The following is a 12,779-nucleotide window of genomic DNA, read 5'->3' on the forward strand; positions in this document are numbered from 1 at the left end:
AGTAACAACCTAAGCTGGTACATTCTACAGCTACATACATACTACCAAGCTACTGTACGGCGGGTGGCGAGGGGTACCCTGTACCACTAATAGTAATTTCCTTTCCTGCTCCACTTGCAAATAGAGCGAGGGAAAACGTTATTCGTTTGCCTCCGTATGAGCCCTAATTTCTCGTATCTTATCATCGTAAGCCTTAGGCGAAATATGTGTGACGCAATAGTTCTGCAGCCAGCTTCAAATTTCGGTCTTCAAATTTTCTCAATGTATTCTTCGAAAAGAACTTCGTCTTTCCTCCAGAGATCCCATTTGAGTTCTCGAAACACAACCGTAACACTTGCGTGTTGTTCGAACCTACCGGTAACAAATCTAGCAGCCCGCTTCTGAACTGCTTCGATGTCTTCTTTTAATACGACCTGGTGCAGATCCCAAACTCTCGAGCACTACTCAAGAATAGGTCGCACTAGGGTCCCCTACGCGATCTCTATTACAGGTCAACCACTCTTTCCTACGATTCTCCTAATAAACCGAAGTCGACCATTCGTCCTCCCTACCACAATCCTCACAAACTCGTTCCATTTCATGCCGCTGTTACGCCCAGATATTTAAATGAAATGGCTGTGTCAAACAGGACACTATTAATGCTGTATCCGAACATTACCAGTTTTTTTCCTACTCATACGCATTAATTTACATTTTTCTACATTTACAGCTGGTTGCCAATCATCACACCAACTAGAAATTTTCTCTAATTCATCTTGTATCCTCTCACTGTCACCTTCCCGTAGAGCACAGCACCACCTGAGACAACCGCAGATTGATACCCACTCGGTCCGCCAGATCATTTGTATTTAAATAATAGCGGTCCTATCACACTTCCCTGGGGCATTACTGACGGAACCCTTGCGTCTGGTATCAATAACAAAGGTTTTACTAGAAGCTAGTGGTGATATAACACGATTTACGAGAAATAAAATGTTTCGTTCCGTGGCGGATATAAGATCCATGAGCGCTTTTCTAAGTTTCGACCCGTGCGTGCAAGGAAAAGCAAATAAATGTGGAGCAGATCTCATAAAAATAATTTGGACTGTGGAGTTTGCCAGATGCCGAGTGTGCTGTTAACGCGACCTCTCGCTTATCAGGTGCTCCGCGGGTATGCAGAGTAGACTGCCGCTGAAACTACTCCTCAGGTCATATAAAATGACAGATTACTCCCATGAAGCTAACAGGCTACTTGAAAAATCAATTGCCGCGCAAAACGGAAAACATTATTTGAACGTTCCTAAACTCTTCAGGGGCGTCGCCTCTTGGTTCAAATGGCTCTAAGCACTATGGGACTCAACATCGGAGATCGTCAGTCCCTTAGACTTAGAAATACTTAAACCTAAGGACGTCACAGACATCCACGCCCGAGGCAGGATTCCAACCTGCGACCGTAGCAGCCGCGTGGTTCCGGACTGAAGCGCCTAGAACCGCTCGAACACAGCGGCCGGCTGGCTGCCTCGCCTATTGCTTATTGTTGGAGGACCTAGGCATTTCAGTTGAATAATTTACACTCACGTTAAAAAAAACACCTTGAACGACTAGAGGTAGTGGAGATAGGACGTTCATATTCACAGGACATGCACATTATTATGTTCCGCAGATATGATTAGCCTGTCAGTTACCTCGGTTGAGCATGTGTCCTGTTGCCTAGTAGGCACAGGTTCGTCTTGTGCCTGATAACTTGTTCCATGTGTGATGGCATCGACGCGTAAAAGGCGCGAATGGCTTCCTGCGGCATAGCAATCCATGCCGCACTCACCTGGTTCCCAAGTTCATCTGCGGTAGTCGACATTGGGTTCCAGCACTGCACCTGTCGTGTCTCTTTATGCCACGCATTTTCCATTGGCTACAAGTCTGGTGATCTGGCAAAAGGCTGACATCCTGTAACACTAAGAGGGCACCTGTTCCTGCAGCAACATGTGGTCGTGCAATGTCTTGCTGAAAATGGCATCTGTGGTGTTGTGCAGAAAGGGTTTGGCTACGTATCGCACGTCGCACTGGCCCCAGTGCTCTATGCCTTGTGCGAATGCAGTCCCTGTGACGCCGCTCCCCGCCTCTGCTGCGAACCAAAATACGCCCATCATTTTCGAACCAATAGAACCTGAATTCGTCCTAAAACACTGTCTGACGTTATTCCTGTCCCCAGCGACATCGTTCCATACGCCACTGCCATCTAGCATTTCTGCAAATTCATCAAAGGTAGGCCGAGAAGTGGTCGACGCGCACGTAGCCCATACCGTAATAAACGGCGATGGACTGTCACTCCTGATAGTGTACGATGTGTTCCACTGTTCCGCTGTTGGACCAGAGACGAGCAGGAAACAGATCTGTCTTTTAATGCCATTCGGATGAGGTGTCCATCTTCTCGGGTGATGGTCTAGATGGTGCGACCTGATGCATCTCCTCGTGTTCTACGGCCTTCCGTGAACCATTCTGCACACACCCGTTACTCAGCCGAAACACTTCGTCCCATAGCAGCAATTTCCCTGTCAGATGCATTACATTCTCCCAAGCCAATAAAGCGCCCTTTTCAAACTCACTGACTTGACGGTGCGATCCACGCATACGTCTGCGAGGCATCCTGTAAATCTGCTCAAGTCGCACTGATCCATTACCTTTGGTTTATAACGACAAAGAGAGTCGCTGGCATATTTTCCGGTAGATGGTGTTGCGCAGTGATATCGATGTTGACCTTGAATCGACAGGTCAACGCGGTGCAAATACCAATCATTTATGCAGAAGATGCTAATGTACATGTTCTGTGAATACGAACGTCCTATCTCTAGTGGTTCAAGGTGTTCTGTTTTCTTCTGAACATAGTGTACTTTGACGGTTGATGAAAGATAGAGTCTGATCTTGTAAAATAATATTTATTCAGGCAATGTGTAAAAATTACTCATGACACCTAAACGTCGATTTACATAATTAAAACAGAACAATCATAAGAAAATGAATGTTTGTCAGCATCTCCTCCAGCATAATGCTGGACAATTACGGTTGAGATGGTGCCCAGACATATAAAGGACACTAACTAAGCTTTCAACCGCGCTACAAAACTTTAAAACTACACGAAGAAATTATGAATTTGAATAGAGCATACAACAGATCAATGAATAAAGGAAGAATAAGAAAAAAACATCACTAGGCAGGTGAGTTCCAATGAGTTACCTCGGTAACGAAACAAACATATGTAATTACGAGAAAAATCCCCTTCGAAACAAGAACTAGATTACATCAAAACTTGCATACTAGGATGTGAAGCGCATTGATGAAATTGTTGTTCTCGTTGTGGTCTTCAGTCCAGAGATGGTTGGATGCAGTTCTCCATGCTGCTCTATCCTGTGCAAGCTTCTTCATCTCCGAGCAACTACTGTACCCTCCATCCTCCTCAATTTCCTTAGTGTATTCATCTCTTGGTCTCCCCCTATGATTTTACCCTCCACGCTTCCCTGCAGTACTAAATTGGTGATCCCTTGATGCCTCAGAACGTGTCCTACAAACCGATCCCTTCTTCTAGTCAAGTTGTGCCACAAATTCCTCTTCTCCCCAGGTCCATTCAGTATCTCCTCATTAGTTACATGATCTATCCATCAGCATTCTTCTGTAGCACCACATTTCGAAAGCTTCTATTCTCTTCCTGTCTAATCTATTTATCATCCATGTTTCACTTCCATACATGGCTACACTCCATACAAATACTTTCAGAAACGACTTCCTGACATTTAAATCTATACTCGAAGTTAACAAATTTCTCTTCTTCAGAAACGCTTTCCTTGCCATTTTTCACTTCCACAAGAGGCTACACTCCATACAAATACTTTCAGAAACGACTTCCAGAAACTTAAACGTCTACTCGACGTTAACAAATTTCTCTTTTTCAGAAGTACTTTGCTTGTCATAGTCAGTCTACATTTTATACCCTCTCTACTTCGACCATCATCAGTTATTTTGCTGCCCAAGTAGCAAATTCTCATCTACTACTTTAAATGTCTTTAATTCCTTCAGCATCAGCTGATTTAATTCGACTACATTCCATTATCATCGTTTTACTCTTGTTGTTGTTCATCTTATATCCTCATTTCAAGACACTGTCCATTCCGTTTAACTGCTCTTCCAAGTCATTTGCTGTCTCTGATAGAACTACAATGTCATCGGCAAACCTCAAAGTTTTTATTTCTTCTCCATGGATTTTAATTCCTACTCCAAATTTTTCCTTTGTTTCCTTTACTGCTTGCTCATTATACTGACTGAATAACAACTTTGTCTCAATCCCTTCTCAACCACAGCTTCCCTTTCATGTCCCTCGACTCTTGTAACTGCCATCTGGTTCCTGTGCAAATTGTAAATAGTCTTTCGCTCCCTGTATTTTACCCCTGCCATCTTCAGAATTTGAAAGAGAGTATTCCCGTCAACGTTTTCAAAAGCTTTCTCTAAGTCTACAAATGCTAGAAACGTAGGTTTGCCTCTCCTTAATCCATCCTCTAAGATAAGTCGTAACGTCAGTATTGCCTCACGTGTTCCAACATTTCTACGGAATCCAAACTGATCTTCCCCGAGGTCGGCTTCTATCAGTTTTTCCATTCGTCTGTAAAGAATTCGTGTTAGTATTTTGCAGCCGTGACTTATTAAACTGATAGTTCGGTAATTTTCACACCTGTCAACACTTGCTTTCTTTGGGATTAGAATTATTATATTCTTCTCCAAGTCTGAGGGTATTTCACCTGTCTCACACATCTTGCTCATCAGATGGTAGGGTTTTGTCATGGCTGGTTCTCCCGAAACTATCAGTAGTTCTAATGGAATGTTGTCTACTCCCGGGGTCTTGATTCGCCCTATGTCGTTCAGTGCTCTGTCAAATTCTTCACGCAGTATCATACCTCCCATTTCGTCTTCATCTACATTCTCTTCCATTTCCAGAATATTGTCCCCAAGTACATCGCCCTTGTATATACCCTCTATATACTCCTTCCACCTTTCTGCTTTCCCCTTTTTGTTTAGGACCAGTTTCCCATCTGAGCTCCTGATATCCTTGCTTTTGTCCTCTAGCCATCCCTCCTTAGCCACGCGGTGTAGACGCGCGGTCTAGGGCGCCTTGTCACGGTCCTCCTGTAGGAGGTTCGAGTCCTACTTCGGGCATGGGTGTGCGTGTGTTGTCCATTCAAGTTAGTTTAAGAGGTTAAGTAGTGTGTAGGCTTACGGACCGATGACCTCAGCGGTTTGGTCCCATAAGACCTTACCACAAATTTCCAATTCCATCCCTCCTTAGCAATTTTGCACTTCCTGTCGACGTCTGTATTCCTTTTCGCCTGCTTCATCTACTGTATACATATTTTCTCCTTTCATCAATTAAATTCAATGTCTCTTCTAATACCCAAGGATTTCCACTAACCCTCGCCTTTTACCTACTTGGTCCTCTGCTGCCTTCACTATTTCATTTCTCAAATCTATCCACTCTTCTTCTACTGTATTTCTATCCCCTGTTCTTGTCAATCGTTCCTTATGCTCTCCCTGAAACTCTCTGCAACCTCTGGTCCTTTCAGTTTATCCAGGTCCCATCTCCTTAAATTACTACCTTTTTACAGTTTCTTCAGTTTTAATCTACAGTTCATAACCAATAAATTGTGGTCAGAGTCCACATTAGCACCGGGAAATGTCTTAAAATTTAAAATCTGGTTCCTGAATCTCTGTCTTACCATTGTATAATCTATCTGAAACCTTCCAGTGTCTTCCACGTACGCAACCTCCTTTCATGATTCTTAAACCAAGTGTTAGCTATAATTAGGTTATGCTGTGTCAAAATTCAAACCAGGGGGCTTCCTCTTTCATTCCGTACCCCTAGTCCATATTCACCTACTACTTTTCGTTCTCTTCCTTTTCCTAGTATCGAATTCCAGTCCCCCATGTCTATTAAATTTTCGTCTCCCTTAACTACCTGAATAATTTCTGTTATCGCATCATACATTTCTTCAATCCCTTCATCATCTGCGGAGCTAGTCGGCTTATAAACTTGTACTGCTGTAATAGGGGTGGGCTTCTTGTTTATCTTGGCAACAATAATGCGTTCACTATGCTGTTCATAGTAGCTTCTCCACGTTCCAATTTTTTTATTCATTATTAAATCAACTCCTGCATTACTACTATTTGATTTTGTATGTAAAACCCTGTATTCACCAGACCAAAGGTCTTGTTCCTCAAGCCACCGAACTTCACTAATTCGCGCTATATCTAACTTTAACCCATCGATTTCCCTTTTTAAATTTTCTAACCTACCAGCCCGATTAAGGTATCTGAAATTCCACGCTCCGATCCGTAGAACTCCAGTTTTCTTTCTCCTAATAAGGACGTCCTCCTGAGTAGTCCCCGCCCGGAGATCCGAATGGGGGACTATTTTACCTCCGGAATATTTTACCCAAGAGGACGCCATCATCATTTAACCATACAGTAAAGCTGCATGCCCTCGGGAAAAATTACGGCTGTAGTTACCCCAAGCTTTCAACCGTTCACAGCACCAACACAGCAAGGCCGTTTTGGTTGATGTTAAAAGACCAGATCGGTCAATCATCCAGACTGTTGCCCCTGCAACTACTGAAAAGGCTGCTGCCCCTCTTCAGGAACCACATGTTTGTCTGGCATCTCAATAGATACCCCTCTATTGTGGCTGCACCTACCACTTACGGTACGGCTATCTGTATCGCTGAGGCACGCAAGCCTCTCCAACAACGGCAAGGTCCATGGTTCAAGGAGGAGGTGGGGGGTGATCAAGTTAGCAAGACTAAAAAATAGAAACCAGGAATTAATTCCCGTTCCCTCAGTACATCCCAATTCTCGAAGTCGGCAGTGTGCATTTCAAATACAAGTCGTGGTGGGTCGAAATGCGGCCGCTGTTAACTATTCCTGCGCTGAGTCGATGTGATGTTGTGAAGGCTTGGCATCTACATCTACATATACATCCATACTCCGCAAGCCACCTGACGGTGTGTGGCGGAGGGTACCTTGAGAACCTCTATCGGTTCTCCCTTCTATTCCTGTCTCGTATTGTTCGTGGAAAGAAAGATTGTCGGTATGCCTCTGTATGGGCTCTAATCTCTCTGATTTTATCCTCATGGTCTCTTCGTGAGCTATACGTATGAGGGAGCAATATACTGCTTGACTCCTCGGTGAATGTATGTTCTCGAAACTTAAACAAAAGCCCGTACCGAGCTACTGAGCGTCTCTCTTGCAGAGTCTTCCACTGGAGTTCGCCTATCATCTCCGTAACGCTTTCGCGATTACTAAATGATCCTGTAACGAAGCGTACTGCTCTCCGTTGAATCTTCTCTATATCTTCTATCAACCCTATCAGGTACGGATCCCACACACGTGAGCAGTATTCAAGCAGTGGGCGAACAAGTGTACTGTAATATAATTCCTTTGTTTTCGGACTGCATTTCCTTAGGATTCTTCCAATGAATCTCACCTGGCATCTGCTTTACCGACGATTAATTTTATATGGTCATTCCATTTTAAATCACTCCTAGTGCCTACTCCCAGATAATTTATGGAATTAACTGCTTCCAGTTGCTGACCTGCTATATTGAAGCTAAATGATAAAGGATCTTTCTTTCTATGTATTCGCAGCACATTACACTTGTCTCCATTGAGATTCAATTGCCATTCCCTGCACCCTGTGTCAATTCGTTGCAGATCCTCTTGCATTTCAGTACAGTGTTCCATTGTTACAACCTCTCGATATACTACAGCATCATCCGCAAAAAGCCTCAGTGAACTTCCGATATTACCCACAAGGTCATTTATGTATATTGTGAATATCAAAGGTCCTACGACACTCCCCTGGGGCACATCTGAAATCACTCTTACTTCGGAAGACTTCTCTCCATTGAGAATGACATGCTGCGTTCTGTTATCTAGGAACTCTTCAATCCAGTCACACAATTTGTCTGATAGTCCATATGCTCTTACTTTGTTCACTAAACGACTGTGGGGAACTGTATCGAACGGCTTTCGGAAGTCAGGAAACACAGCATCTACCTGGGAACCCGTATCTATGGCCCACTGAGTCTCGTGAACAAATAGCACGAGCTGGGTTGCACACGATCGTCTTTTTCGAAGCCCATGCAGATTCCTACAGAGTAGGCTTCTAGTCTCCAGAAAAGTCATTATACTCGAACATAATACGTGTTCCAAAAATCTACAGCTGATCGACGTTAGAGATTTAGGTCTATAGTTCTGCACATCTGTTCGACGTCCCTTCTTGAAAACGGGGATGACCTGTGCCCTTCTCCAATCTTTTGGAACGCTACGCTCTTCTAGAGACCTACGGGAAACCGCTGCAAGAAGGGGGGCAAGTTCCTTCGCGTACTCTGTGTAACATCGAACTGGTATCCCATCAGGTCCAGTGGCCTTTCCTCTGTTGAGCGATTTTAATTGTTTTTCTATCCCTCTGTCGTCTGTTTCGATATCTACCATTTTGTCATCTGTGCGACAATCTAGAGAAGGAACTACAGTGCAGTCTTCCTCTGTGAAACAGCTTTGGAAAAAGACATTTAGTATTTCGGTCTTTAGTCTGTCGTCCTCTGTTTCAGTACCATTTTGGTCACAGAGTGTTTGGACATTTTGTTTTGATCCACCTACCGCTTTGACATAAGACCAAAATTTTTTAGGATTTTCTGCCAAGTCAGTACATAGAACTTTACTTTCGAATTCGTTGAACGCCTCTCGCGTAGCCCTCCTCACACTACATTTCACTTCGTGTAACTTTTGTTTGTCTTCAAGGCTTAGGCTATGTTTATGTTTGCTGTGAGTGTCCTTTGCTTCCGTAGTAGTTTTCTAACTCGGTTGTTGTACCACGGTGGCTCTTTTCCGTCTCGTACGTCCTTGCTTAGCATATACTCATCTAATGCATATTGTACCATGGCTTTGAACTTTGTCCACTGATCCTCAACGCTATCTGTACTTGAGATAAAACTTTTCTGTTGAGCCGTCAAGTACTCTGAAATCTGCTTTTTGTCACTTTTACTAAACAGAAAAATCTTCCTACCATTTTTAATATTTCGGCAGAGGGCCGAAGTCAAGAAGAACACGCACGAGCGCAGAGTCGAGCGTAGCCTCATGATGTAGAAGAATCAGAATACCCATACGGATCCAAACACGACTACGAATGCCTGTCTCAGTTCTCAGTGCCTTTCTTCAGACTTGGCAAAGGTCTTCCTTTTCTATCCAGTGCTCTTCCAATCAGGGATCTCGAAGTCCGTTCCTTAGCTTCCAAGTTGAAATGAATCCGCCATTGAGATACGTGCATATGGAAATGGGAGATGAGCGTCGCCCCCTTCCCACGTCCAGACTTGCTTTTAGGAAACCCTAAACATATTTTTGGACTTCGCAAACAGTTCCTACGGGAAGGGTAAAGTTTGGAAATTTGCAGATACACAAGTGGCTACATATATTTTGCTTGAGGGAACACGTCCGGACGCCACACACAGCAAAATGGCTCTGAGCACTGTGGGACTTAACATCTGAGGTCATCAGTGCCCTAGAACTTAGAGCTACTTAAACCTAACTAACCTAAGGACGTCACACACATCCATGCCCGAGGCAGGATAGGAAACTGCGACCGTAGCGGTCGCGCGTTTCCAGACTGAAGCGCCTAGAACCGCTCGGCCAACCCAGCCGGCCACACACAGCAGCATAACGGCAAGTGGACAGGTGGCAGAGTTCTCACTCCTTCCACCAATGGCTTCCTCTTCTTCTATTGGGGACACCAGTCTTCCATTCAGCCATTCATTGTTCGCGGAAGCTTCGCCAGGAGGGTAATCCCCGCAAAGGCTCGTCCAACTGTCCATGCGGCCCACTAGCGTGAGACCCTGCACTCTAAAGGCCCGACAGCTCTTCCAGAACGTGCGGAAGTTCCTCCTGTTTTTGGCCCACGAAAAGGAGTTGCCCTTGTCGAGATAAGATGCATTTAATGGAAAAACTACTACAAGAATGAAATGTTAGAGGGGTGGGTGACCTACATAGTTACACGGCACCCCATAGCCATTGATGTAAACAGCACGCACCACAGGTAGAAAGTCGATAAATAGAACCACATCGGAAAGTAAATCGAGGAATATGCAAATTCAGTATGCAAGTAGGATCAAATGTGTGGAGAAAGGCCTGCAACAGTCCACCGCCTCACAAGTTGATACAGGATCTGGGAACACAACCTTAAATTTCATCAATTTGGTTTGTAAAATAATAATAAAATGTTCCATATATCTTTTGGTTTATTGTTTTTCGAAGAATCGTACAAAATGTCTGAGTATGCGACGTCTAATCTTTCGTGTCATTATCAGTCTTAATTAACATTAGCTATGCCGGCTAATTCAGTAGGTTACTACAACAGCGATTATAGACCATTTGCGTGAGCTTTTGTCTAATGGCGGAGTCTAACTCTCTCTCTCTCTCTCTCTCTCCAAAAGATGGACACATACAATGGTAGGCAGAGATGTACACATCTTCCTTATCTGCGAGTTTATGTTTTCTCTGATCGAGATTACAGACTGAATTGTTACTTTAACACTTTACTAAAAAAATTGCGATATAATGTCTACTCGCGGAAGAAGGTGGAAAGCACATGAGACGGTACAACGACTCAGTTCCCATACCGTCCTAAGTACACCTGGATCATCCAAGGGGAGAACAGCTACCAAAATGAGCAGCTCTGAAGTAGCTATCCTCTGTCTAGAGAAGTAACTCAAATCACTCAATACAGGCAAGTCTTCCTGTCCAGACCATATATCAGTTAGGTTCGTTTCAGAGTTTGCCGATATAATAGCTCCATAAGCTCCATACTTAGCAGTCATATGTAGCTCGCTCGACGAATCGTCCATACCTAAAGACTGTAAAATTGCACAGGTCACATCAATACACAGCAAAGGAAATAGGAGTAATCCGACGAATTACAGACCTATAATACTGACGTCGATTTGAAGTAGGATTTAGGAATATATACTGTATTGGAACATTATGAATTACCTCGACGAAAATGATTCCTTGACATACAGTCACCAGGGGTTCAGAAAATACCACTACTGTGCAACAAAACTAGCTCTTTATTCTCATGAAGTAAGGGCTCTGAAATTGATTCCACATTTGTAGATTTTCAGAAGGCGAAGAGGATGAAAAATTCATCCACCCAGTTGCAAGACAAACGTTTATTAGCCCTTGACCTAGGTTTCGATATTTCTAAAAATACCTTCTTCAGAAGGAGTGGTCCTGGTTACATCACTTGATGGTACATTAGATTAGCTGGAGCTATCATCAGGTGATGTAACAAGTGCTCCGACGTAACATCAAGCGGCGGCACGTCGGCCAGGAACGTTGCAGACAAGGCTATGAGACGACGTCAGTCAATAGAACACTGACTAGGACCGCACCACGACAGGAGCGGCACCTATACGAAGATAATACGGGTATAAGCGCCGCTCCACCTACCCTCGGCTGCCCTAGAAGAGCCGCACTAGAAGACGAGCCGTCATCCTAGCTCTTTAGTCGTGATTTGTGCATTGTATTAATTGCTTACGTGGAAGTTTTACACTGAATTGCTTGCGACACATCATTGTACGTCCGCTAAGGTAATTATTGTCAATTCACTTTACTGTTATAAACTCCATTAATATGATTTGCTTGAATTTTTGTAAGGCTATCTGACAAAACAACTTCCCAGGCACCATAGATTAGACGAGTGGACGGGATCACAGAACAAGGCCCATTACTTCTGAAGAAGATATTTTTGGAAATATCGAAACCTAGGTCAAGGGCTACTAAACCTTTGTTTTGCTACTGGCTAGCTGATTTTTTCAACCTCGTCAGATATACACAGTTGGCGATTCGCAGTCGTGTTTAAGATTTTCAGAAGGCTTTTGATACCGCTGCTCACGTGCCTATGGTGTAATTTTCAGCTGTGCGACTGGATTCGTGATTTCCTACCAGAAAGGTCACTGCTAAAAATAAATGACGGAAAGTCATTGAGTAAAATAGAAGGATACTTGGCGTTTCCCAAGGAAGTGTTATAGGCCATTTTGTGATCCTAATCTATACAAACGATTTAGAAGGCAATCTGAGCAGCCCTTTTAAATTGTCTGCAGGTGTCGCTGTCATTCACCGTTGGGAAAGTCATCAGAAGAGCAAAACCAATGGTAAAATGATATAGACATGCCTGTATGGTGCGAAAAGTGACAATTGATCCTAAATAATGAGAATACAAGATCATCCAGTGAGTAATAAGAGGACTCCGTTAAAGTTCTGTCACACGATGAAACTCAGAAGTCTGAAGACGATCGGTTCAACTGAATACCTGTGGATAAAATTACGAACAACTTAAATTCGATCACATAGAGAATGTTGTGAGGAGGACTGCGTTTTACTGGCAGAGTACTTAAAAGCTGCAGCAAATGTGCTGTAGAGACTGCCTACAGTACGCTCGTCTGTCCTGTGCTAGAGTAATACAGTGCGGTGTGGGTTCCTTACCACATGGTATAGACAGAGCACACTGAGAAATATTCTGTTAACGCCCACCTACTGGGCTACAATTATTGAACTGCATGAAATAAAAACAACGTAAATTTGTTACAGGTTAAGCCTGCCGCTTCAGTCCGGAACCGCGCTGCTGCTACGGTCGCAGGTTCGAATCCTGCCTCGGGCATGGATGTGTGTGATGTCCTTAAGTTAGTTAGGTTTAAGTAGTTCTAAGTTCTATA

The sequence above is a fragment of the Schistocerca piceifrons genome, chromosome 2, assembly GCF_021461385.2.
Source record: "Schistocerca piceifrons isolate TAMUIC-IGC-003096 chromosome 2, iqSchPice1.1, whole genome shotgun sequence".
NCBI classification, from domain to species: domain Eukaryota; kingdom Metazoa; phylum Arthropoda; class Insecta; order Orthoptera; family Acrididae; genus Schistocerca; species Schistocerca piceifrons.